Source organism: Carcharhinus amblyrhynchos, unplaced genomic scaffold, assembly GCF_965287045.1.
Source record: "Carcharhinus amblyrhynchos unplaced genomic scaffold, sCarAmb.v2.hapA scaffold_54, whole genome shotgun sequence".
NCBI lineage: Eukaryota > Metazoa > Chordata > Chondrichthyes > Carcharhiniformes > Carcharhinidae > Carcharhinus > Carcharhinus amblyrhynchos.
Genome location: NW_027649795.1, coordinates 1,468,587 through 1,496,153, shown reverse-complemented (window position 1 = coordinate 1,496,153; position 27,567 = coordinate 1,468,587). Strand labels below are relative to the sequence as shown.

General features: G+C 45.9%; 2 protein-coding genes across 3 annotated transcripts in view; one reads left to right on the top strand and one right to left on the bottom strand.

Moving 5' to 3' along the window:
• LOC145337639 (ADP-ribose glycohydrolase MACROD1-like) overlaps positions 1-27,567 on the top strand; it is a 792,171-nt gene that overhangs the window by 209,266 nt on the left and 555,338 nt on the right. The gene's annotated exons all lie outside the window — the stretch shown is intronic.
• LOC145337635 (leucine-rich repeat transmembrane protein FLRT1-like) overlaps positions 1-27,567 on the bottom strand; it is a 167,531-nt gene that overhangs the window by 112,960 nt on the left and 27,004 nt on the right. Inside the window, exon 2 of one of the 2 annotated variants that reach the window (XM_080182442.1) lies at positions 15,751-15,810. The exons of the other annotated variant lie outside the window; for it this stretch is intronic. The gene's annotated coding sequence lies outside the window, so the exon portion shown is untranslated. The remainder of the gene's footprint in view (positions 1-15,750; positions 15,811-27,567) is intronic. 2 annotated transcript variants of the gene reach the window in all.

Genomic DNA, 27,567 nt, shown 5'->3' with positions numbered 1-27,567 from the left:
GGCTCTGGTGGTTGCCAGTCATGGCATGGTATTTAATATGTTTTAATGTGTTGTGAATGAACATCTTATTTTGCTACAAAGCACAAAAAGGTGGTGTATAGTCGTTCTTTATACATTGTGGGTTCAGTGCAATTACTGTGCTGCGCCTGTGTGTGTGTGTGTGCGCGCGCGCGCGCATTTTATTGATGTGCTTTAAATGTTTCTTAACATCTGTGCTGCGACGCAGAATACTTATCGTGTTGTGGTGTGAAGCATAAAAGGAGTCTGTACCCTTTTTTAGAAATGGGAGAAAGAAGGATTTGCCCACAAGGGGAATCATTGAGTCACTTTGGGAGTTTTTTGTTTGATTTGATTTATTATGTATTGGGATACAGTGAACAGTGTTGTTTCTTGCACGTGAAACAGAAAAATCATACCGTTTATAGAGTAGGTAGGGGAGAAGGAAAGGAGAGGGTGCAGAATACAGTGTTGCAGTCATAGCTAGGGGATAGAGAAAGATCAATGAAATAGGTTTTGATCTGATTTGATTTATTATTGTGACCTGCATTGGTAAACAGTGAAAAGTATTGTTTATTGCATGCTATACAGACAAAGCATACCATTCATAGAGAAGGAAAGGAGAGGGTGCAGAATGTAGTGTTACAGTCATAGCTAGGGTATAGAGAAAAATCAACTTAATGTGAGGTAGGTTTTGATTTGATTTATTATTGTCACGTGTATTAGTATATTAGTGAAAGTTTTTTTTGCGTGCTATACAGACAAAGCATACTGTTCATAGAGAAGGAAAGGAGAGAGTGCAGTTACAGTTACAGCTATGGTGTAGAGAAAGATCAGCTTATTGACATGTGTAATGGGATATGTGGAACTCTTTGCCGCAGAAGGCTGTGGAGGCCAGGTCATTGAATGATTTTAAGGCAGAGATTAATAAGGGGAACAGGAGTTATGGGGAAAAGGCAGGAGAATGGGGATGAGAAAAATATCAACCATGATTAAATGGCCGAGCAGCTCAATGGACCAAGTGGCCTAATTCTGCTCCAACTCCTTATGGTCTTATGGCAGGATGGTATGGTTGACGTTGGTTAGCATTGCTGCCTCACAGTGCCAGGGATCTGAGTTTGATTCCCAGCTTGGGTCGCTGCCAGTGTGGAGTTTGCACGTCCTCCCTGTGTCTGTGTGAGTTTCGTTCGGGTGCTCCAGTTTTCTCCCACAGTCAGAAAGACGTGCTGGTTAGGGTACATTTGCTACGCTAAATTGCCCCTTAGTGTCCAAAGATGTGCGGGTTCGGTGGATTGGCCATGCTAAATTGCCCCTTAGTGTCCAAAGATGTTCGGGTTAGTTGGATTAGCCATGCTAAATTGCCCCTTTGAGTCTAAAGATGTGTGGGTTAGGTGAATTGGCCATGCTAAATTGCCCCTTAGTGCCCAAAGCTGTGTGGGTTAGATGGATTGGCCATGCTAAATTGCCCCTTAGTGTCCAAAGATGTGTGGGTTAGATGGATTGGCCATGCTAAATTGCCCCTTAGTGTCAGGGGGATTAGCTAGGGCAAATGCGTGCAGTTATGGGGATAAAGTTTGTGTGGGATTGTGGTCAGTGCATACTTGATGGGCCGAATGCCTCCTTCTACACCGTAGAGATTCTATGACATTGTCACGGGCAAATATTCACTGAAGCTGAAGTTCACTTCGGTAATACATAGAAACTTCTTAAAATCAAAAGAAATTAAAGCTAGTTTATGGGCAATGTTTAGAAAGAATCTGCCCTGGCTGAAAGTGACTTTGAAAGGGAAAAATGGAAAAACACATCACGTTATTTTACGAAAGCAACTGCAAGAGAAGTTTTCAGTTTATTTATTAGTTTCAAGACTTACATTAACACTGCAGTGAGGTTACTGTGAAAATCCCTTAGTCACCACACTCCAGCACCTGTTCGGGTTACACTGAGGGAGAATTTGACACCTAACCAGCACATCTTTCGAACTATGGGAGGAAACCTGAGCACCTGGAGGAAACCCACGCAGACACAGGGAGAACATGCAAACTCTGCACAGACAGCGACCCAAGCCAGGAATCGAACCCGGGTCCCTGGTGCTGTGAGGCAGCAGTGCTAACCACTGTGCCATTGTGCCGCCTCACAGAATAGAACAGAAAAGAACAAAATATGATAAAGTGTTAATCCTTGTGAAAGGGGTGTGAAAAAACATTAAGTAAGTTATGATTTTGAATGTGCTTTTCTCACCTATAAGTAAGACTAATCTGCCATTATATTTTGATACCGGTAAGATTAATCTGTCATTATGTTTTGATGTGGTTTAATATGTTAATTCCTTGGAGTGTGATGTGTAAAACAACATTAAGCACAAGAACCCAGAAGAGAAAACGTTGGAAAATCTCAGCAGATCTGGCAGCATCTGTAAGGAGAGAAAAGAGCTGACGTTTTGAGTCCAGATGACCCTTTGTCAAAGGCACAGAAAGTGGGAGACATTTATACAGCAGAGGGAGGGAATGAAAGATGAGTTATAGCCATGAGTCTCCCCCCCCCACTCTTTCCCCCTACTTTATCCACCTTTCCTGACCTTTCCTCTCCCTTTGCTTCCCCATTTTCTCAATTTTAGCCCCCCTCCCCCCCCACATCTCCCTCTACATCTCCCTCTGTCACAGTTTACCCTCTGATTTCAGCTTCTCTGTCCTTTGGCCATTCACACTGTCTCTTCTGTCTACAGGCTGCCATTAACAGCCTTTCCCCTTTCTAAAGACATGCAGGTGAGGTGGCTTGGCCATACTAAATTGGCCCTTAGTATCCAAAGATGTGCAGGTTAGATGGATTGGCCATGCTAAATTGCCCATAGTGGCAGGGGGATTAGCAGGTTAAATGGGTACTAGAATGGGGCGTGGGCAGGATTGTGGTTGGTGCAGACCCGATGGACCGAATGGCCTCCTTCTGTACTGGAGGGATTTTTATGATATTTCTAAGATGTTTGTTTCTGTGGCTATGACTCATCTTTCATTCCCTCCCCCTGCAGTATAAATATCTCCTGCTTTGTCTGCCTTTGACAAGGGGTCATCTGGACTCGAAACATCAGCTCTTGTCTCTGCTTACAGATGCTGCCAGACCTGCTGAGATTTTCCAGCGATTTCTTTCTTTTGGTTTCAGATTCCAGCATCCGCAGTAATTTGCTTTTATCAAGCACAATAAACCACTTATTCCCCAGCTTGTGCATTTCCAAAAGTAGGCATTGTTCATATATATATATAGCAATGCGACATAAACAGGTAATTCAGATAAAAGCAAAATGCTGTGGGCTCTGGAATCTGAAACAGAAACAGAAAACACGGCAGGTCTGACAGCACCTGTGGAGAGAGAATAGAGCCAACAGGGCAGCACGGTAGCACAGTGGGTTAGCACTACTGCTTCACAGCCCCAGGGACCTGGGCTCAATTCCCAGCTTGAGTCACTGTCTGTGTGGAGTTTGCATGTTCTCCCCGTGTCTGCGTGGGTTTCCTCCCACAGTCCAAAGATGTGCCAGTTAGGTTGATTAGCCATGCTAAAATTGCCCCTTAGTGTCTTGAGATGCGTAGGTTAGAGGGATTAGTAGGTAGATATGTAGGGATATGAGAGTAGGGCCTGGGTGGAATTGTGGTCAGTGCAGACTTGATGGGCCAAATGGTCTCTTTCTGCACTGTAGGGTTTCTATTTCTATTCTATAAATGTTTTGAGTCTGGATGACCCTTCATCAGATGTGGAGATGTCGGCATTGGACTGGGGTGGGCACAGTAAGATGTCTCACCGCACCAGGTTAAAGTCCAACAGGTTTATTTGGAATCATGAGCTTTTGGAGCGCTGCTTCTTCATCAGATGTGTGGAGAGGTAGGTATCACAAACACGGCAATATATAGACACAGACACAATTGTCTGGGTTTGCAAAATCTCGCTAACTGTCCTGGCTTGAGACAATTCACATCTCTTTCACCTGTGATTATCTCTCTCCCCACTCACATTGTCTGTACCTGTAAAGACTTGATTACCTGTAAAGACTCGCATTCCAACCATTATCTTGCCATTGTGTCTGTGTCTATATATGCCGTGTTTGTGAAACCTACCTCTCCGCTCACCTGAGGAGGGAACAGCACTCCGAAAGCTTGTGATTCCAAATAAACCTGTTGGACTTTAACCTTGATGTGGAGATGGCAGTGTTGGACTGGGGTGGGCCCAGTAAGGAGCCTCACAACACCAGGTTAAAGTCCAACAGGTCGGAATGCGAGTCTTTACCATTCCAGTGACAATGCCACTACATCCCTGTGTTCCAGCCTGTGGACTGGGACCTGAACTTGCAGCCTCCAAGCCCCAGCATCAGTCAGCAAGGTCAGTGGAATATTGAATTACATTGCAGCAGCAGTAAATCGTAGCCAAACTGTTGAAGCTTTAATGAGGTGTCAGCTTCTGGCCAGGAGCTGTTAAAAAGTTAGAGGCATGGAGAAGAAAAATGTCCCGTGTGCGAAGAGGAAACATCGGAATAATTTTGGCTTTTCAGCCTGCAGGGGAGGCACACAACGGGATGATTATGTCACAAGTAGGCTTACATTAACACTGTAATGAAGTTACTGCGAAAATCCCCGAGTCACCACATTCCGGCGCCTGTTCGGGTTACACTGAGGGAGAATTTAGCACCTAACCAGCATGACTTTCAGACTGTGGGAGGCAACTGGAGGAAACCCACGCAGACACATGGAGAACGTGCAGAGTCCACACAGACAGTGACCCAAGCCGGGAATCAAACCCGGGTCCCTGGTGCTGTGAGGCACCTAACCAGCACGTCTTTTGGACTGTGGGAGGAAACTGGGAGGAGACACAGGGAGAAAGTGGGGACTCTGTGCAGGCAGTGAACGTCACGGTGGTACGGTGGTTAGCACTGCTGCCCCACAGTGCCAGGGACCAGGGTTCGATTCCCAGCTTGGGTCACTGTCTGTGTGGAGTTTGCACGTTCTCTCCCCATGTCTGCGTGAGTTTCCTCCGGGTGCTCCGGTCTCCACCCATAGTCCGAAAGATGTGCTGGTTAGGTGCATTGGCTGCGCTGGATTCTTCCTGTTTACCCATACAGGCATCGGAGTGTGGCGACTGGGGGATTTTCATGGTAACTTCAGTGCAGTGGTAATGTAAGCTTACTTGTGACTGATAAATAAATTTTAACAGTGACCCAAGCTGGGAATCGAACCTGGGTCCTGGCACTGTGAGGCAGTAGCGTTAACCACTGAGCCACTATAAAATAGTAAAGTGAACAAAAGAGATGAATCTGGAACATTACTTCAGACTAAATTGTGAGCATCAGATGGGGTATTCAAACTGGTTAAAGGTAAAATAGGGGACTGATTGAAGTGATGAAGTGCAGATTAAACCTCTAGCTCACTATACAAACACTTCAGGAAGAGAGAGAGAGCACTGTTCAAACAAGCTCTGTGGGAAGAAAGAGTGCCCATTATCCACACAAACACTGCATAATCTCCCTTTAATTATCAATTGTGTTTAATCCAGTTAAAGCCTGTGTGTAATTTTGGTTTCTGTGAAAAGAACGTTGAGTTTTATAAAACGCAGTTTCACAAGCAGATTGGCTGGCAATGTGAAATGGAAATCGTGGGGAAAGAATTGACAGATTCATGAGAACATCGCAGAATAAGAAGCAATCAAATGGTAGTGTTTAAAATAAGTTTATTTATTAGTGTCACAAGTAGGCTTACATTAATACTGCAATGAAGTTACTGTGAAAATCCCCTGAGTCGCCACACTGCGGTGCCTGTTCGTGTTACACTGAGGGAGACTTTATCACCCAACCAGCACGTCTTTCGGACTGTGGGAGGAAACCGGAGGAAACCCACTCAGACATGGGGAGAACGAGCAGGCTCCTCGCAGACAGTGACCCAAGCTGGGAATCGAACCCAGATCTCTGGCGCTGTGAGGCAGCAGTGCTAACCCATTGTGCCACCGTACCGCCATGAACAACGTGAAAAGACTTTTTTTTTAAAAAATGTTTATTAGTCACAAATAGGCTGACATTAACACCACAACAAAGCTACTGTAAAATTCCCCTAGTCGCCGCACTCTGGTGCCTATTTGTGTCAATGCACCCTAACCAGCACGTCTTTCAGAATGTGAGAGGAAACTGGAGCACCTGGAGGAAACCCACGCAGACATGGGGAGAATGTGCAGATTCTGCATAGATAGTGACCCAAGCTGAGAATCGACCCTGGGTCCCTAGAGCTGTGAATCAGCACTGCTAACCCACTGTGCCACCATGCTGCCCTCTGATGAGGGGCACAGATAGGATGAATACACATTGAGTGAGGTTTTATGATCTCACTCGATCCAGGACTGTAAAATCCCTCCTGAGGTCAACAGACCTTCCCATTGTTCGCCCTTCACCTGCTCCAATTCCCGTGCCAGGCGGGTCAGTAAAATTCCGGTGGTAAGTCTTTTTCCAAGGCAAGGGGAATTGAAAACTAGTGGGCATAGGTTTAAGGTGAGAGGGGAAAGGTTTAAAAAGGGACTCGAGGGGACAACCTCTTCACACAGAGGGTGGTGGGGATATAGAATACTCATTGTGTCATTGATGAATATCTCAGTGACACATTATTCAATGTATAATCTCAGTAGGAAGGCACTAAGGGGGCCTATGTTTGTAGTTGCCACAAATAGCCATCTTCATACTACTGTGTGTCAGTGGAGCTGTCATTGTTCCAACAGAGTGCCCTCTAGGTATAAGTGTTGGAACACACTGATTCGACCACATCTCTCACCAACTTTTACAGATGCACCATAGAAAGCATTCTTTCTGGTTGTATCACAGCTTGGTATGGGCTCCTACTCTGCCCAAGACTGCAAGGAACTACAAAAGGGTCGTGAACGTAGCCCAATCCATCATGCAAACCAGCTTCCCATCCATTGACTCTGTCTACACTTCCTGATGCCTCGGGAAAAGCAGCCTGCATAATTAAGGACCCCACGCATCCCAGGCATTCTCTCTTCCACTTTCTTCCTTTGGGAAATAAATACAAAAATCTAAGGTCACGTACCAACAACTCAAGAACAGCTTCTTCCCTGCTGCCGTCAGACTTTTGAATGAACCTACCTTGCACTAAGTTGATCTGCTCTAGGGAACATTGCAGCCAGTATAGACACAGCAAGCTCTCACAAACAACAGTGGCCAAGTACTTTGTTCCTGTACTGTCGATACTGTTGATTGGGCGGCAGGATGACACAGTGGTTAGCACTGACCCCACAGCGCCAAGGACCCGGGTTCAATTCCCAGCTTGGGTCACTGTCTGTGCAGAGTGTGCACGTTCTCCCCGTGTCTGTGTGGGTTTTCTTCAGGTGCTCCGGTTTCCTTCCACAGTCCTAAAGACGTGGCTGGTTAGGACGCATTGACCCAAACAGGCGCCGGAGTGTAGCGACTAGCCAAATTTCACAGTAACTTCACTGCAGTGTTAATGTAAGCCTTACTTGCGACTAATAGTAAATAGACTTTACTCTGAGTGATAAACATTGACCACCGCAGACCACCAGGGAAGGGGTAGGCATCAGAATGCACCTTGCCCTTGTGTTTTTAAATGTGATATGGGGATGACGGCATTGGAGATGCTGGGGTGGGCACAGTAAGAAGTCTCACAAACGCCAGGTTAAAGTCCACAGGTTTATTTGGTAGCACAAACTTTTGGAGCATTGCTCCTTCATCAGTTGAGTTTTTAAATGTCGCAGTTCAAGATGTGGTCTGTGCTGTTGGTGGTACAGGCACTAAATTTGACCCATGCCTTCAAAGAATCGAAGGGAAACCATTCAGGGAAGCAAAATGAGGTTAAAAATCAATTTAGAGCAATGATGGACAAATATTGACCGAGATCCTGAGCAACCTCATGTACTGAAGAAACAGTACAATGCTTGGGAGACGTCACAGTCCGTGGGGAATTCAGAACAATATATGATGAAGTAAACATTTAAAGGAATTGAATGACAACAAATGAACCGTTAAATTTGCTGATGTTTGTATGATTACAATTAACAAGGCAACTGTGTTCATTAATAAGACAGAAGAGTTGCTGATTGGTGTGGGATTTGATATCTGTGCTTGGAATGGATGCTGCAGGGTCAGATAACTGGGAGCTTGCACTTGACTTGAGTCGCTGCCTCCCAACAAAATGGTTCCTCTGGAGACTTGGTCTCTGCGGTCATGACATCTCCACCTGGGAGAGGCGAGTTCAGATTGCCTCTCAATCGACAGGGCAGGCCGCGTTGGCACAGTGGGTTAGCACAGCTGCCTCACTGCGCCAGGGACTCGGGTTCGATTCCCAGCTTGGAGTTTAGAAGGATGAGGGGGGATCTTACAGAGACGTATAAGATAATGAAGGAGATGGATAGGGTAGAGGTAGAGAGATTCTTCCTGCTTAGAAAGGACAGCAGAACTAGAGGGCACAGCCTCAAGATAAGGGGGGCAGTTTAGATCGGAGTTGAGGAGGAACTTCTTCACTCAAAGGGTGGTGCATCTCTGGAATTCTCTGCCCGTTGAAGTGGTGGAGGCTACCTCGCTAAATATATTTAAGTCATGGGTAGATAGGTTTTTGATAGACAAGGGGATTAAGGGTTATGGGGAGAGAGCGGGAAAGTGGAACTGATCCACTTCAGATCAGCCATGATCTTATTGAATGGTGGGGCAGGCTTGAAGGGCTAGATGGCCTACTCCTGCTCCTATTTCTTATGTTCTTGGGTTGCTGCCTGTGCAGAGCCTGCACGTTCTCCCCCCAGTGTCTGCGTGGGCTTCCTCCGGGTGCTCCAATTTCCTCCCACAGTGGGGTCCTTAATTAAGCAGCCAGCCTCTTTTCCAATGACTCTGTCTACACTTCCCGCTGCCTTGGGAAAAGCAGCCGGCATAATTAAGGACCCCACGCACCCCGGACATTCTCTCTTCCACCTTCTTCCATCGAGAAAAAGATACAAAAGTCTGAGGTCACATACCAACTGACTCATGAACAGCTTCTTCCCTGCTGCTGTCAGACTTTTGAATAGATCCAACTCGTAATAAGTTGATCTTTCTCTACACCCTAGCTATGACTATAACGCTACATTCTGCGCTCCCTCCTTTCCTTCTCTATGAATGGTATGCCTTGTCTGTATAGCGTGCAAGAAACAATACTTTTCACTGTATCCAAATACATGTGACAATAATAAATCAAATCAAACAAGGGTCCAGTGGATCACTTTAAGTTGATTGTGCCACAGAGATGGGTAAGGTAGCTTTTTATTTAACACCTGCAGGTTGTAGACTCCGCGATTCAAGCATACAACCCCTGGATAACTGAATTGTAAGCTTTATCGGAATTCAGCTCCAGAATAGGTTGTGAGATAAATGCAGTTGACCTGATGCAATGTCACGCCGGTGACTCATGGCTGTTAAACAGGTGACTTCTTGCGACGCACAAGAAGTTATTTACTGCCACGCAATATAAACAATCATGATAGTACTGACTTTTGTTGCAGCGAATGGACCATTATGTTTGCTGATGTTTATACAGTTGCAGCTACCAGGCAGGTGTGGGGCAAAGGGACTGCGGTGAGATGTCAAAGAATGTTTTTGATCAGTGTTACGACCGCAGAAGGGGTTTTTCCAGCAAGGGATAGGTTCATTGAGGACGTGCTTCCTCTGCACCCTTAAGCTGGGAGACGTATCCAGCACCGTCTTTAGAGATTGTGTCCTTGGAAAGTTTGTTTGGCGAGAGTGTTTGAGGAATACCGTGTATAGTTTCTATAATAGAAAGGATATTATTAAACTAGAAAGAGTGCAGAAAAGATTTACTAGGATGCCACCGGGACTTGATGGTTTGAGTTGTAAGGAGAGGCTGGATTGATTGGGACTTTTTTTTTTCCCCTAGAGCATAGGAGGCTGAGGGGTGATCTTACAGAGGGCTCAGTTAATGGTAGGGTGATGGGGAGAGTTACAGAACAAAGAGATCTAGGGGTACAGGTTCATCGCTCCTTGAAAGTGGAGTCACAGGTGGACAGAGTGGTGAAGAAGGCGTTCAACATGCTTGGTTTCGTTGGTCAGAACATTGAATACAGAAGTTGGGACATCTTGATGAAGTTGTACAAGACGTTGGTAAGGCCATACTTGGAATATTATCCAGTTCTGGTCACCCTGTTATAGTCTTAACCACTAAGCTAGTCCCAGTTGCATTTGGTCCACATCCCTTATCCGTTAAGACTCGTATTCCAACCATTATCTTGTAATTGTGTCCGTGTCGATATATACGGTGTTTGTGAAACCCCAACTCTCCACTCACCTGATGAAGGAGCAGCGCTCCAAAAGCTCGTGATTCCAAATAAACTTGTTGGACTCTAACCTGGTGGTTGTGAGACTTCTTACTGTGTCTACCCCAGTCCAATGCCGGCATCTCCTCATCATGAGTGAGATGGGAATTGAGGGATATGGGCCAAACGCGGGCAATTGGGACTGGCTTAGTGGTTAAAAAAAAGATGGCATGGACAAGTTGGGCTGAAGGGCCTGTTTCCATGCTGTAAACCTCTACGTAACACTGAAGTAAAAACGGAAAATGCTGGAAAATCTCAGTTGGGTCGACAGCATCTGTGGAGAGACAAATACAGCCAAGCTTTCAAGTCAGGATGATCCTCTGTCAGAGTGATGAAGGGTCATCCAGACTTGAAACATTGGCTCTATTCTCTCTCCACAGATGCTGTCAGACCTGCTGAGATTCTCCAGCATTTTTTGTTTCTTGTTTCAGATTCCAGCACCCACAGCATTTTGCCTTTATAACTCTGACTTACACTGGTAGCAGATCTGAGACTGGTGGAAGTGCCAAGAGCAGTTTAAGCTATTCAATTTATAGTGTTTTCTCAGAAGTATATCGCTATGAATAAAAGATTCAATCGAAACTTAACAGAATACTGAGAGGTCTCGATAGGGTGGATGTGGAGAGGATGTTTCCAGTAGTGAGAGAGACTAGAACTGGAGGGCAGAACCTCAGAGTGAAGGGATACTCCTTTAAAACTGAGATACGGAGGAATTTCTTCAGGCAGAGGGTGGGGAATCATACAATCCTATAGTGCAGTAGGAAGCCACTCAGCCCATCAAGTCTGCATCAACCACAATCCCACCCAGGCCCTATCCCCTTAACCTCACGTATTTATCCTATTATTTATCCCTGCCAATAAGGAGCAATTGAGCACGGCGAATCCACCTAACCTACAAATCTTAGGACACTAAGGGGCAATTTAGCATGGCCAATCAACCTAACCTGCACATGTTTGGAATGTGGGAGGAAACCAGAGCACCTGGAGGAAAAACGGGGAGAGCTTGCAAACTCCACACAGACAGTGACCCGAGGCCGGGATTGAATCTGTGGAACTCATTGCCAAAGAGGGCAGTAGAGGCCAGGTCATTGAGTGTCTTTAAGACAGAGATAGATAGGTTCTTGATCAATAAGCAGGTCAAAAGTTATGGGAAGATGGCAGGAGAATCATATAAAGTTTATTTATTAGTCACAATTGAGTGGCAAGGTGGCATAGTGGGTTAGCACTGCTGTTTCACAGCTCCAGGGACCCGGGTTCGCTTCCCGGCTTAGGTCACTGTGTCTGTGTGGAGTTTGTACATTCTCCTCGTGTCTGTGTGGGTTTCCTCTGGGTGCTCCAGTTTCCTCCCACAGTCCAAAGATGCGTGGGTTAGGTTGATTGGCCATGCTAAAAATTGCCCATTAGCGTCCTGAGATGCATAGGTTAGAGAGATTAGTGGGTAAATACGTAGGGATATAGGGGTAGGGTCTGGGTGTGATTGTGATTGGTGCAGACTCGATGGGCCAAATGGCCTCTTTCTGCACTGTAGGGTTTCTGTGATTTCCGTGAAGTAAGGATTACATTAATACTGCAACGAAGTTACTGTGAAACTCCCCTGACTGAATGGCAGAGTAGACTTGATGGGCTGAGTGGTCTAATTCTGTTCCTCTATCTGATGGTCTGATCAATAAGCTGACTGACTCTCTCCACAATTCTAACATAAGGATATATTTTTATTCATTGACGGGATGTGGAGGTCGCTGGTAAGGCTTGCACCGATTGCCATCTCTCGTTGTCCTTGAGAAGGTGGTGGTCACCGGCCTTCTTTGAAACAATTGAGTAGCTTGTGCGGTCATTTTGGTAAGAGCCAGGCACCTCAATGAGGGTTTGGTGTCAGATACGTTACCAGACCGGGTAAAGGCAGCAGATTTCCTGTCCTACAGGACATTAGTGAAGCAGGTGAGGTTTCACCACAATGTAGGAATGTCATGGTCACATGATCAATGGAGGCTAGCTTTTTATTTATGTAACTAACTGATTTTTAAATCCCCAATTGCCACGGTGAGATTTGAACTCATGTTTCACAGAAAATAGCTGCAGGAGTAGGTCATTCGGTCCTTTGAGCGTGCACTGCCATTCAATAGGACAGCACGGTGGCACAGTGGGTTAGCACTGCTGCCTCACAGCACCAGGGACCCTGGTTCGATTCCCAGCTTGGGTCACTGTCAGTGTGAAGTTTGCGTGTTCTCCCCTGTGTCTCGTGGGTTTCCTCAGGTGCTCTGGTTTCCTCCCACACTCCAAAGATGTGCCTGTTAGGTGCATTGGCCGTGCTAAATTTCCCCTTAGTGTTCAAAGATGTGCAGGTTAGGTGCATTGGTCATGTTAAATTGCCCCTTAGTGTCAGGGGGATTAACAGGGTAAATGTGCGGGGCTGGGGGAATAGGGTCTTGGTGAGATTGTGGCCATTGCAGACCTGATGAGCTGAATGGCCTCCTTGTGTTTCTGTGAATGAGTTTGTGATAGTCAAGTTCCGCACACAGGAGGACAGTCTCAACTGGAATCTTGAGTTCATATCGCACTATCTGTAACCCCCACCATTTGGCCTGGACTTGTAAAAATCTCACTAACTGTCCTTGGTGGAGACACGTCTCTTTAACTGTGCTTAATGCTCTCTCCGCTTACATTGTCTGTACCTTTAAGACTAGATTACCTGTAAAGACTCATTTGTGTCGATATATGCCCTGTTTGTGAACACAACTCCCACTTACCTGGTGAAGGGGCTCCGAAAGCTAGTGGCTCGTGCTACCAAATAAACCTGTTGGACTTTAACCTGGTGTTGTGAGACTTCGTACTCTGAATGAGTCCAGGGAACACTTGGCAGGCTTTTTCACCTCATTATCTCTTAGCGTGACTCCATGCTGCCTCTAAGAGGTGATGATGAATGTGGTGAGTAGCTGGTCCATCAGTCAACTGACCACATGGGGAATGGCACACTCCAACCCCTGGCCTATCATCCTGAGAGTGTCAGTTATATCCGGGCAAATGTGTTGTTCAGCACAAAGAAACCCATCATCTGACAAATGATCTCTGAAGCAAAGCTCTCTGGCAGTCAAGCTGAGGTGTGCATCTTTGGGGAGACAGATTGTACTAAATAAGAGATATCATAAAAAGCTGACAATATGATCAGGCAACAATATCAAAACAATCTCGCACCGACATGATCTGATTATTCCAACTAATTGCACGCTCCCAGTTAAGTTGGACATTTCAAAGTCAGAATTCATGTCAATTCTTAGAACATTACATGGTGAGAAACATAAGAACTAGGAGCAGGAGTGGGCCATCTGGCCCCTTGAGCCTGCTCTGCCATTCAATAAGATCATGGCTGATCTTTTCATGGACTCAGTTCCACTTAGCCGCCCGCTCACCATAACCCTTAATTCCTTTACTGTTCAAAAATCTTATCTATCCTTGCCTTAAAAACATTCAATGAGGGAGCCTCAACTGCTTCACTGGGCAGGGAATTCCACAGATTCACAACCCTTTGTGTGAAGAAGTTCCTTCTCAACTCAATCCTAAATCTGCTCCCCCTTATTTTGAGGCCATGCCCCCTAGTTCTAGTTTCAGTGGAAACAACTTTCCTGCTTCTATCTTATCTATTCCCTTCATAACCTTATATGTTTCTATAGGATCTTCCCTCATTCTTCTGAATTCCAATGAGTATAGCCCCAGTCTACTCAGTCTCTCCTCATAAGCCAACCCTCTCAACTCCGGAATCAACCTATTGAATCTCCTCTGCACCCCCTCCAGTGCCAGTATATCCTCTCTCAAGTAAGGAGACCAAAACTGTACACAGTACTCCAGGTGTGGCCTCACCAGCACCTTATACAGCTGCAACATAACCTCACTTACACAGCTGCAACATAACCTCACGAGACAGAAAGATCTTTCACTTATATAGCACCTTCCACCAGCTCAGGATTTCCCAAAGCGCTCTCCAGCCAATTAAGTCCTTTTGAAGTGTAGTCACTATTGTTCCATAGAATAGATGCCTTGAACAGAGTACAGCACAGGTTTACCGGATTCTAAAAGTTAAATTACAAGGAAAGGTTACACAAGTTCGTAAGATATAGGAGTAGCATTAGGCCATTCGGCCCATCAAGTCTGCTCCGCAATTCGATCATGGCTGATATGCTCCTCATCCCCATTTTCCTGCCTTCTCCTCATAATCCTTCAACCCATTACCAATTAAAAATCTGTCTAACTCCTGAAATTGACTCGCTGCCCCAGCACCCACCACACTTTGGGGGAGCGAATTCCACAGATTCACAACCCTTTGGGAGGAGTAGTTTCTCCTCCAACTCTTTTAAATTTGCTGCCCCTTATCCTAAGACTGTGACCTCTCGTCCTAGGATGTCCCGCAAGAGGAAGCATCCGCTCCACGTCTACATTATCCAGGCCTTTTATCATCTTGTACACCTCAATTTGATCTCCCCTCGTTCTTCTAAATTCCAGAGAGTGTCAGCCTGAACTGTTCAATCTCTCTTCATACGACAAACCCCTCATCTCTGAATCAATCTAGTGAACCTTCTCTGAACTGCCTCAATGCCACTCCATCTTTCCAATAAGGGGACCGAAACTGTGCACAATACTCCAGCTGCAGCCTCACAACGCCTTGTATAATTGCAACTGGGGGGGGAGGCGATGGACTAGTGGTATTATCGCTAGACTATTAATCAGCTAACGTTTTGAGGGACCCAGGTTCAAATCCTGCCAGATGGTGGAATCTGAATTCAATGAAAAATATCTGGAATTAAGAATCTACTGGTGACCCTTTGTCGGAAAAACTCATCTGGTTCACTAATGTCCTTTGGGGAAGAAAATCTGCCGTCCTTACGTGGTCTGGCCTATATGTGACTCCAAAATGTGGCTGACTCTCAACTGCCCTCTGAAATGCCCTAGCAAACTCTGTTCAAGGGCAGCTAGGGATGTGCAATAAATGCTGACCAGCCAGCAACACCCATGTCCCAGGAATGAATTAAAAAAAAGGACTTCCTTATGTTTATATTCTATTCCTTTAGCTCTAAATGCCAACATTCCATTGGCTTTCTTTATTATCTGCTGTACCTGTGTGCTAGTTTACCATGACTCATGAACGAGGACACTCAGATCCCTCTGCACTGAGGCACCACAAAGTCTCTCCCTATTTAGATAATAAGTCGCTTCCCCATTTTTCTGATCATAGAAACATAGAAGATAGGAGCAGGAGGAGGCCATTCGGCCCTTCGGGCCTACTCTGCCATTCATCAGCATCATGGCTGATCGTCCAACTCAATAGCCTAATCCTGCTTTCTCCAAAATGCACGCCCTCACACTCACCCATGTTAAACTCCATCTGCCACATTTTGGCCCACTCTCCTAACCTACCTGTGGCCACTTGTAAGGTTTCTTACTTCCTCGTTGCAACTTACTGCTGGGCTGTATTCCCTGAAATTGAGAAAATTAAGGGATGTTTTCAAGATATTACAATGGGATAGAGAAAGAGAGAGGTCTATCCGCGCTGGGTTTGGTTGGGGGAATCGAGGATTTGGGGACCTTTGAGGTGTGGAGTGTCAAAAGCAGCAGTGTACTCTCTCAGTGGGCTAGCAATTTGGGACTCTCGTCTGCAAATGGTGAAACAAGTTGTTCATTTTAACTCCGAGGCTGATCAATCTTTTTTTCCTGACCCAATGCAATTAAGGGATGTGAAGCAAAGGCTGTGTAGGGTTAGGTCACATCGCAGCTATGATCTCACCCAGTGGCAAAGGAAACAGTCTCAAGGGGTTACCCGCCCAGCCTTTGAAAACACATTTCCCAAAACACCCAGGGTGTTTGAGGGATGAATCCAGGCCCGTATTCCGAATATCACCAGACAGTTTGAATAATAAAACTCATTAAATAGTCTGAGCAATGCGCCGGAATACAATTAAGCAATCAGTAAGTTGATTCCGCATGGCCTGGACTCCAGTTGATCATGAGGCAGCGAACAGAATGCTGCCTTCTGTTTTTCAATTGTCAGAATTAAAGTGGTAGCCTGCCGTCCTCACGTTCAGTTGCTATTGTGTTGGGCAACAAATTATACATGCGGATCAACAATTGGCAAGGACTTGGAACTAAAGCAGTTCAGAATGCTGATTTCTTCATCGAATCCCTACAGTGCAGAAGGAAGGCTATTAGGCCCATTGAGTCTGTACTGACCACAATCACACCCAGGCCCTATTTCCTGTAACCCCACACATTTACCCTCTAATCCCTGACCCTCAGGGGCAATTTAGCATGGCCAATTCACATTTTTGGACACTGAGGGGCAATTTAGCATGGCCAATCTACCTAACTTGCACATCTTGGAACACCAAGGGGCAATTTAGCCTGGCCAATCCACTTAACCCGCACATTTGTTTTTGAACTCTAAGGGCAATTTAGCATGGCCAATCTACCTAACCTGCACATCTTTGGACACTAAGGACCAATTTACCATGGTTAATCCACCTAACCCACACATCTGGGGACACTAAGAGGCAATTTAGCTTGGCCAATCCGTTTAACCCACACATCTTTGGACACTAAGGGGTAATTTCGCATGGCCATTTCACGAATCTGCACATCTTTGGATTGTGGGAGGAAACCAGAGCACCTGGAGAAAACCCACACAGACAAGGGGAGAACGTGCAGACTCCATACAGAGATTGACCCAAGCCAGGAATTGAATCCGGGTCGCCGGTGCTGTGGGGCAGCGGTGCTAACCACTGTGTCACCGTGCCGGCCTGCTTTTCTTCCCGAAGCTCGGCTGCTGAAGTCTGTCTTTAAACAGCAGACGTTAAAAATTGGGGCAATGAATTCCATAACACGGTTGTCAGTTTGCCTCCATCTGCAGTATAAAGAATGTTGCCTTTTCAAGCTTTTTCTCTGCACTGTCGGAGGATGGGGAAAATTAAACATGTTTGTTATCTAGATGGATCTCTTCCTGGACTATCAATGCATCTCACTTACAGGAACCATAAGGGTGGGTGGAGTGACAAACAGGATTGTCGCACTAAGAGTTTGTGATTGAGCTCTCTTATTAAATATCACTATCAACAATTTACGTTTATAGAGTGCTTTGATGAAGAATGTCCTAAGGCGTTTGGCAAAGATGTGGGGAGGCAATGGCCTCGAGCTCTTATTGCTAGATTATTAATCCAGAAACTCAGCTACATCTCTGAGGGACCCGGGTTCGAATCCTGCCACGGCAGATGGTGGAATTTAATTTCCCACAAAAAAAAAATCTGGAATTAAGTATCTACTGATGATCTATTTTTGGAAAAACCCATTTGGTTCCCTTTAGGAAATCTGCCGTCCTTACCCCAGCCTGGACTACACGTGACTCCAGAGCCACAGCAATGTGGTTGACTCTCAACTGTCCTCCAAAGGCAATGAGGGATGGGCAATAAATGCTGGCCCAGCCGGCGACACCTGTAAATTCACTCAGCTAATGTTCTGGGAGACCCAGGTTCGAATCCCGCCACGGCAAATGGTGGAATCTGAATTCAATAAAAAATGTCTGGAATTAAGAATCTACTACCCATTTTTGGAAAAACCCATCTGGTTCCCTTTAGGGAAGAAAATCTGCCATCCTTACCCGGTGGCCTACATTGTGACTCCAGAGCCACAACAATGTGGTTGACTCTCAAATGCCCTCCAAGGGCAACTAGGGATGAGCAGTAAGTGCTGGCCCAGCCCATGTCACATGCATGAGTATGAAAAAAGTCCTATCAAGCCAATGGAGGAGATATTAGGAGGAATAACTAGATGCTTGATCAGAGGTAGGTCAGAAGGGAGGGGCAAGGCCACAAAGGGGAATTAAATTGGAGGGCTGCGATGCATTGGCAGGGTGAAACTGACAGCAGAGAGTTGGAATAAACAAGTAAGAGGGGGCAAAGGCATGATCGAGTGTTTTAGCCGCAGCTGTGGGGAGATGGGAGTGGTGACAAGGAATGTTATGGAGGAGGAAGTGATTGGAAGCTCAACTTGAGATTAAATGATGTGGAGATGCTGGTGTTGGACTGGGGTGAGCACAGTAAGAAGTCTCACAACGTCAGGTTAAAGTCCAACAGGTTTATTTGAAATCACAAGCTTTCGGAGCGCTGCTCCTTCATCAGGTGAGTGGCGAGTTGGGTTTCACAAACACGGCATATATAGACACAGATACAATTGCAAGATAATGATTGGAGTGCGAGTCTTTACAGGTAATCAAGTCTTTACAGGTACAGACAGTGCGAGTGGAGAGAGGGATAATCACAGGATAAAGAGGTGTGAATTGTCTCAACCCAGAACAGTTAGTAGGATTTTGTAATCAGTCAAGGGCATTCAGTCTCTGATCTTTGGGTAAGTGCTGTCCAAGACACTCAATAATGCAGAATCGCTGAGCAGACACTGATAGCCAAGTTCCGTACGCATTGAGGACGGCTTTAACTGGGATCTTGGGTTCATGTCACATTATCTGTAACCCCCACCATTTGGCCTGGGTTTGTAAAATCTCACTAACCATCCTGGCGTGACAAGTTCACACCTCTTTAACCTGTGATTATCCCTCTGTCCACTCACACTATCTGTACCTACAAAGACTTGATTACCTGTAAAGACTCACATTCCAACCATTATCTTACAATTGTGTCTGTGTCTATATATGCCGTGTTTGTCAAACCCACCTCTCCACTCACCTGATGAAGGAGCAGCGCTCCGAAAGCTTGTGACTCCAAATAAATCTGTTGGACTTTCACCTGAAGTTGTGAGACTTCTTACTGAGGTTAAATGGGAAGCTGGAAACAGCCTTAGTTGGCCTGTGGTGAGCCCTGGGGAAGGAAACGGAATTGATGGCAAGAGTATGGAGATGACAGTGGTTGCTTCGCTGGAGGACATAGTTCATTGAAAACTCAATGTTGATGAGCGATCTGTCGATACAGAAACAGTGGAGGGTGGAGTGAGTCGATAGAGAGATGGAGCTATGTCTGGTCAGTGTACATCTATTGTACTGGCAGCATCAGGGACCTGGGTTCGATTCCCGGCTTGGGTCACTGTCTGTGTGGAGATGCAGATTCGCCCCACGTTTGCGTGGATTTTCTCCAGGTGCTCTGGTTTCCTCCCAAAGATGTGCGGGTTAGGTGGATTGGCCATGCTAAATTGCCCCTTAGTATCTAAAGATGTGCAGGTTAGGTGGATTGGCAATGCTAAATTACCCCTTAGTGTCTGGGGGGATTAGCAGGATAAATGCATGGGGTTCTAGGGATAGGACCCAGGTGGGATTGTGGTCAGTGCAGACTTGATGGGCCGAGTGGCCTCCTTCTGCATTGTCAGAATTCTGTGATTTTACCTATGATTGAATAGCGGAGCAGACTCAGTGGGCCGAAATGCCTGATTCTGCTCCTAAAAATCATATGTTCCGGAGATGGATTTTATCTCTAACTCTGATGAGTAGCAGGCCAGCTGGGATCGAAAACTGTTCAATCCTCACACTGACATCAGGATAAAAATTTTACGGGGATTAAGAAAAAGTTGTCGCTTGTGAATAATTTAGTCAGCATCAAACGTGAAAACTAAGAAAAAAATGTGTTTGACACAGTGACAGCAAATCCTTTACAACATCTGCTTGAAATATCTTGTCTTCAGTCAGTTAGACTCTGCGCTGGTGCAGGAGCAGTCAGCAAATTCCCTCAGTTGACTTGCGTTTCAAAGCAAACCATGTTGGCGTTCCCTTCCAACTCCCCTTGATCGGGGAGGGGGGGGAAGTACGCCATGCGCAGCGACAGAAATATATTCACATCACCGTGTTTCAGAAGGCAGGAGAGACAGATGGCTCTGGCAATGAGTCCCTGAAAAGGGAACTTTGAGGGTCAGGATTGATGTCTATTGCTGCACGATGGCACAGTGGGTTAGCACTGCTGCCTCACAGATCCAGGGACACAGGTTTGATTCCGGCCTTGTGTCACTGTCTTTGTGCAGTCTGCACGTCCTCCCCCCACCACGTGTCCGTGTGGGTTTCCTTCGGGTGCCCTGGTTTCCTCCCACACTCCAAAAGATGTGTAGGTTAGGTGCATTAGTCATGCTAAATTGTCCCTTTGTGTCCAAGGATGTGCAGGTTAGGTGGATTGGCCATAATAAGTTGCCCCTTAGTGTCCAAAGATGTGCAGGTTAGGTGGATTGGCCGTGCTAAATTGTCACTTAGCGTCTAAAGATGTGTGGGTTAGGTGGATTGGCCATGCTAAATTGACCCTACTGTCAGGGGGAATGGATCAGTAAAAATGTGGGGTTATGGGGATAGGATGTGAGTGCGATTGTGGTCGGGGCAGACCTGATGGGCCATGTAACCTCCTTCTGCGCTGTAGGGATTCTATGAGAAGCAGACCAACAAAAAAAAAGTTCATATTGTCATTATACGGAAATGCTGACACTGGACTGGGTGGGCACAGTAAGAAATCTCATAGGTTCATAAGATATAGGAGCAGAATGAGGCCATTCGGCCCATCGAGCCTGCTCTGCCATTCGATCATGTCTGATATGCTCCTCATCCCCAATTTTCTGCCTTCTCCTCATAACCCTTCAACCCATTCCCAATTAAAAATCTGTCTAACCCCTTCTTAAATTTACTCACTGTCCCAGCACCCACCGCATTTTGGGGAAGTGAATTCCGCAGGTTAAGTCTCACAGCACCAGGTTAAAGTCCAATGGGTTTATTTGGAATCACGAGCTTTCAGAGTGCTGCTCCTTCGTCGGATAACATTAAGTAACCATATAAACGTCACAGTGCAGAAGGAGGCCATTCGGCCCTTCAACTCCACACCGACAATAATCCCACCCCACGCCCTATCCCCAAAGCCTCACTCATTTACCCTGTTAATCCCTTTAACCTACACATCCCAGGACACTAAGGGGCAATTTAGCATGGCCAATCCACCGAAACTACACATCCTTGGACACTAAGGGACAATTTAGCACGGCCAATCCACATAACCTGACATCTTTGGACACGAAGGGGCAATTTAGTGTGGCCAGTGCACCTAACCAGCAAGTCTTTTGGAATGTGGGAGGAAACTGGAGCACCCAGAGGAAACCCACACAGACACGGGGAGAATGTGCAAACTCCATGCAGACAGTGACCCAAACCGGAATGGAACCTGGGTCCCTGGCGCTGTGAGGCAGTGGTTCTAACCACTGTGCCACTGTGCTGCTCACATTGGGGTGTACACAAAATTATATTGGCCACAACCTTACTGACTCCGGTCCCCCCCCCTCCCCCAAATAGTGAGAATCTTACTTCTGTCCAAATATGTGACAGTGTCATAAGATTCCATTATAACAGGCCTGAAGCTCTCTCGTTTTCTCCCTCGTTTGGCGCTCAGAGTTTTTATTTGTGAGATTGCCGCCGTGATGCTGAATTTTTGATTTCCAAGCGCAGACTGTCTCTTGGTGGCGCCACCGTTGACCCTACAATGTGAACGTTGTGTTATTTTTAGCTGTATTTCCATAGATCAACTGCATTTTCGTTGAACCTGAATAGGTGGTGTTGCAGCCTTTCTAACGAGCGCACAGCAGTGTTCACACACACACACGCACCACGTGGGCTGATGGCCATGACATTTAATTACCCACCAGAGCAGTTAGAAGTTTGTGATGAGGCTGCACGCTTTTGTTCCTAATCAAGGAATGGGGCACGGTGGGCAGAGAGGCCATGGTAATTGGCATCTACTCTTAATTGCAGTACAGGTTTTAAAAAAAGTCAAAGGCGGATCAATTCAGAGATGTCTCCTCGCTTTCCTTTCAACCGGTTTTTTTTCCTGCTCTGAATGGTGCTGATTAATGCTGAGTTACAAAAGTGACACTAACTCCCAACTCCCCCCGGTGCATCTATTCCATAACTTCTGCTGTGGCACAGTGGTTAGTGCTGCTGCCTCACAGCGCAAGGGGCTTCAGTAACTGTCTGTGTGGAGTCTGCACATTCTCTCCCCATCCTCTGGATGCTCCGGTTTCGTCCCATTGTCCAAAAGATGTGTAGGTTAGGTGGATTGGCCATGCTAAGTTGCCTCTTAGTGTCCAATGTTGTGTAGGTTGGGCGGATTGGCCATGCTAAATTGCCCCTTGGTGTCCCAAGATGTGTAGGTTAGGGGGATTGGCCATGCTAAATTGCCCCTTAGTGTCCCAAGATGTGTAGGTTAGGTGAATTGGCCATGCTAAATTGCCCCTTCATATTCAAAGATGTGCAGGTTTAGGTGGATTGGCTAAGCTAAATTGCCCCTTACTGTCCAAAGGTGTGCAGGTTAGGTGGATTGGCCATGCTAAGTTGCCCCTTAGTGTCCTGTGATGTGCAGGTTAGGTGGATTGGCCATGCTAAACTGCCTCTTAGTGTCCAAAGATGTGCAGGTTAGGTGGATTGGTCATGCTAAATTCTCCCTTAGTGTACCCAAACAGGCGCCAGGGACCTGTGTTTGATTCCTTTCTGGGGTCACTGTCTGTGTGGAGTTTGCATGTTCTCCCTGTGTCTGCATGGGTTTCCTCCAGGTGCTCCAGTTTCCCCCAACAGTCCGAAAGATGTGCCGGTTAGGTGCTAAATTCTCCCTCAGTGTTAGCCGAACAGGCGCCTCGGAATGTGGCAACTGGGGGATTTTAACAGCAACTTCATTGTCATGTTAATGTAAGTTTACGAATGAATAAAGTTAAACTTTTAATACTTAGCCTTTCATTATAAAATTAACAGTGGAGCCTGTTTGCAAATGTACCTGATTGAGAGAAGCTGAACTCGTCTTCCAGTTCATGCCCTTCGCTATAAAGCTGGATTATCCAAATCTAAACCGGCAAATCCAAACCGGCATTTCACTGTAATTATATCACTCGGATTCAGCTGGGCTTTCTTCACATTCAGATATCAGAGACTGAAACATGAAGATGTTCCGCACCAGTGTCAACTGGAAAGAAGCTTGGGCGCGAGAGTAAATGTGGAGGAAATTAGAGATTGGTGATGTCCATTAAGGGATCTCAGCAATGACTCGATAACTGCTGAGCCGCAGACAGCGATGGACAAGCCATGCTCATTACTAATGCTCAGGTAGTCAGCTCACAGGGAATCTTCTGTGAACCACAAGGTTTCACATTTATTGAGCTGGTTGAAGAGAGGCAGGCTGTGCTTGGACAAACTCCCGACGGCTAAAATTCCCCTTAGCAAGTACACCTGAAGGTCCTTGCTGTTTTTAAGTTGAATTTTCTCCTGGAGAAAGCTATTGGGTGGCAGTTCGTTAGATATGCCCAAGGGAGAGCTGGATGTGGCCCTTGCGGCTGATTGGGAACAAGGGGGTATGATTAGATTTGATTTGATTTGTTATTAACATAAGTGAAAAGTATTGTTTCTTGTGCGCTATACACAAAGCGTACTGTTCATAGAGAAGGAAAGGAGAGGGTGCAGAATGTAGTGTTACAGTCATAGCTAGGGTGTAGAGAAAGATAAAATTAATGTGAGGTTTGATTTGATTTATTATTGTCACATGTATTGGGATACAGTGAAAAGTATTGTTTCTTGCGTGCTGTACAGACAAAGCATACCGTTCATAGAGAAGGAAAGGAGATAGTGCAGAATGTAGTGTTACAGTCATAGCTAGGGTGTAAAGAAAGATCTCCTTAATGCACAGTAGGATTTGATTTGATTTGATTTATTGTTGACATACAGTCAAGAGTATTGTTTCTTGCGCGCTATTCAGACAAAGCATACCGTTCATAGAGAAGGAAAGGAGGGAGTGAGAATGTAGTGTTACAGTTATAGCTAGGGTGTAAAGAAAGATCAACTTAATATTTGATTTGATTTATTATTTGCCACATGTATTGAGATACAGTGAAAAATATTGTTTCTTGTGCACTACACAGACAAAGCATACCATTCATAGAGAAGGAAAGGAGAGGGTGCCGAATGTAGTGTTACACTCATAGCTAGGGCGTGGAGAAGAATCAACTTAGTGCGAGGTAGGTCCATTCAAAAGTCTGACGGCAGCAGGGAAGAAGCTGTTCTTGAGTCAGTTGGTGCATGACCTCGGACTTTTGCATCTTTTTCCTGAAGGATGAAGGTGGGAGAGAGAATGTCCGGGGTGTGTGGAGTCCTTAATTATGCCGGCTGCTTTTCCCCGAGGTAGCGGGAAGTGTAGACAGAGTCAATGGATGGGAGGCTATGGAGGGAAAGTAGGATAGTGCATGATTGGTCATGATAATATTGAATGGTGGTCCAGGCTCGAAGGGCCAAATGGTCGATTCCTGCGTCTATTTTCTATGTATTAGTGTTACAGGTAGGCTTACATTAAGGCGGCAATGAAGTTACTGTGAAAATCCCCCAATTGCCATTCAATCCTAACCTACATCTCTTTGGACTAGGAGGAAACCGAAGTACCTGGAGGAAACCCACTGAGACACAGGGAAAACAGATTGTGCACAGACAGTGACCCAAGCAGGGAATTGAACCCTTGTTCCTGGCACTGTGAGGCAGCAGTGCTAACCACGGTGCCGCTCCGTTATTGTTAGTCAGTAAAGAAAAACTGTGAGAAAAAATACATCAGTAAATTTCCTCTTTCAGCTATCTTACAGCGAAACAAATAGAGACAGAATGTCATGGAATCATAGAATCACAGAAAGTCTACAGTGCAGAAGGAGTCCATTCAGCCTATTGAGACTGCACCGACCACAATTCCACCCAGGCTCTATCCCTGAACCCCGTATACTTAACCTGCTAATCCCTCTAATCTACATATCCTGGAACACTAAGGGGCAATTTAGCACGGCCAATCCACCTAACCTGCCCATCTTTGGAGTGTGGGCAGGAACCGGAGCCCCCAGAGGAAATCCACACAGACACGGGGAGAATGTGCACACCCCACCTGCTATCTGGAAAAACCAGCTAGGACAAAATTTTTCTGCAGTTCAGCTGTTTATTATATGATTCAGCAGAGAGTAAAGCTTCAGGTAGCCCAGGTTTTGAGCATCAAGCCAATTTCTCCCCCCCTTAGGTTTTGTAAAATGATTTCTAATGCCATGTTCAATGAAGCTTTCACACTGAACGTTCAGTCGGGTTTCTGTCCAAAGCCCTGTCGCGGTGCACTTTAAATAGACAATAATGGATCGCTGGGAATGATTAAATACCACTAATCTGATTGAAGCAATCACCTGAAGGCCAGATAAGATTACAGCTTTCAAAATCGCTCCAGGGTATCTTTTAAGGAAAGGAAAAACATGCATCATAAACTTTGTTAGATTGATGTAAAGGCCTGGGTTTTGTGGTGCTAATGATGGTGGTACTGGCAGCAGTTGCTGTCATTACCGCTCTGCAACTGGAAGAAGTCTCATAACACCGGCTTCTGCTCACCTGATGAAGGAGCGGCGCTCCGAAACCCCGTGATTCCAAATAAACCTGTTGGGACTTTAACCTGGTGTTTTGTGAGACTTCTTACAGTACCCACCCCAGTCCAATGCCAGCGCCTTCACACTAAGGTTAACGTCTTAAGGTCTTATGTCCTTGTACATATTCCTTAAAGCCACAGGATACTCAATTAACAGGATATATCCGGGGTCATAACGTGAGTCTTAGAATCCCTACAGTGTCGAAAGTGGCCATTTGGGCCATCAAGCCTGCACCGACACAATCCCACCCAGGGCCTATCCCTGTAACCCCACACATTTACCCTACCGATCCCTCTGGCACTAGGGTCAATTTAGCATGGCCAGTCCACCTAACCACACATCTTTGGACACTAAGGGGCAATTTAGCATGGCCAATCCACCGAACCTAAACATCTTTGGACACTAAAGGGCCATTTAGCATAGCCAATCCATCTAACCTGCACATCTTTGGACAGTAAGGGGCAATTTAGCATAGCCAATCCACCTAATCTGCACATCTTTGGATACTTAGGGGCAATTTATCAGGGCTAATCCACACCTTGTACACTGAGGGACAATTTATCATGGCCAATGGAAAGAGTAGTGAATTTCTAGAATTCTCTGCCCATTGAAGCGGCGGAGGCTACCTCGTTGAATATGTTTAAGTCATGGGTAGATAGATTTCTGATCAATAAGGGAATTAAGGGTTATGGGGAGCAGGCGGGTAGGTGGAACTGAACCACTTTCAGATCAGCCATGATCTTATTGAAGGTGGGGCAGGCTCGAGGGGGCTAGATGGCCTGCTCCTGCTCCTATTTCTTATGTTCCTATGTTCTTAATCCACCTGAACTGTACATCTTTGGACATTAAGGGGCAATTTAGCTTGGCCAATCCACCTAACCTTCACATCTTTGGATCCTAAGGACAATTTAGCATGGCCAACTCACTTAACCTGTAGGGTAGGAAATCGGAGCACCCAGAGAAAACCCATGCAGACACAGGGGGAGGAGATAGTGCAAACTCCGCACAGACGGTGACTCAACCAGGAATTGAACCCAGGCCCCTCATGCTGTGGGGTAGCAGTGCTAAGCACTGTGTCAGTGTGCCGCCCCAAGTTACTGGATCATCTGTGTTGTGGAATCATGGGGCTTTTTTTATTTAACCATCCATTCCAGGCACTTGAAGTGCATGAATATTTTGGGCTTTGTTTTGAATAAGTCTTTCACTAGAATGTTTGTTTATTTCTTATTTGAATGTAGTTATGTCTGAAATACATATTTACACATTTCGAGCTTCCTCTGTGCTTTGCCTACCTACCTGCAGGTGGTCCCGAGCCCACGAACCATAGGTATTAACTGAGCCCATTTTCTTGAGCAAGTTTGTGTGTGAGTGAGCGCGTGTGTGTATGTGTGTGAAAGAGTGTGTGTGAAAGAGTGTGCTTGCGTGTGAGTGTGTGTGTGAGTCAGAGAGAGAATGTGTGTGTGTGTGTGTGTGTGTGTGTATGAGTGTATGTGTGCGAGAGAGTATGTGTGCATGTGAATGTGTGTGTGAGTGTGTATGTGTGCGAGAGAGTATGTGTGCATGTGAATGTGTGTGTGAGTGTGTGTGTGTATATGTGCGAGAGAGAGTGTGTATGTGTGTGTGTGTGTGTGAATGTGTGCGAGAGAGTGTGTGTGCATGTGAATGTGTGTGTGTGTGTGTGTGTCTGTGAGAGTGTGTGTGTGAGTCAGAGAGAGAATGTGTGTATATGTGTGAATGTGAGAGACTGTGTGTGTGTATGTGAGAGAAAAAGTGTGTGAATGTATGAGTGTGTGTGTACGAGTG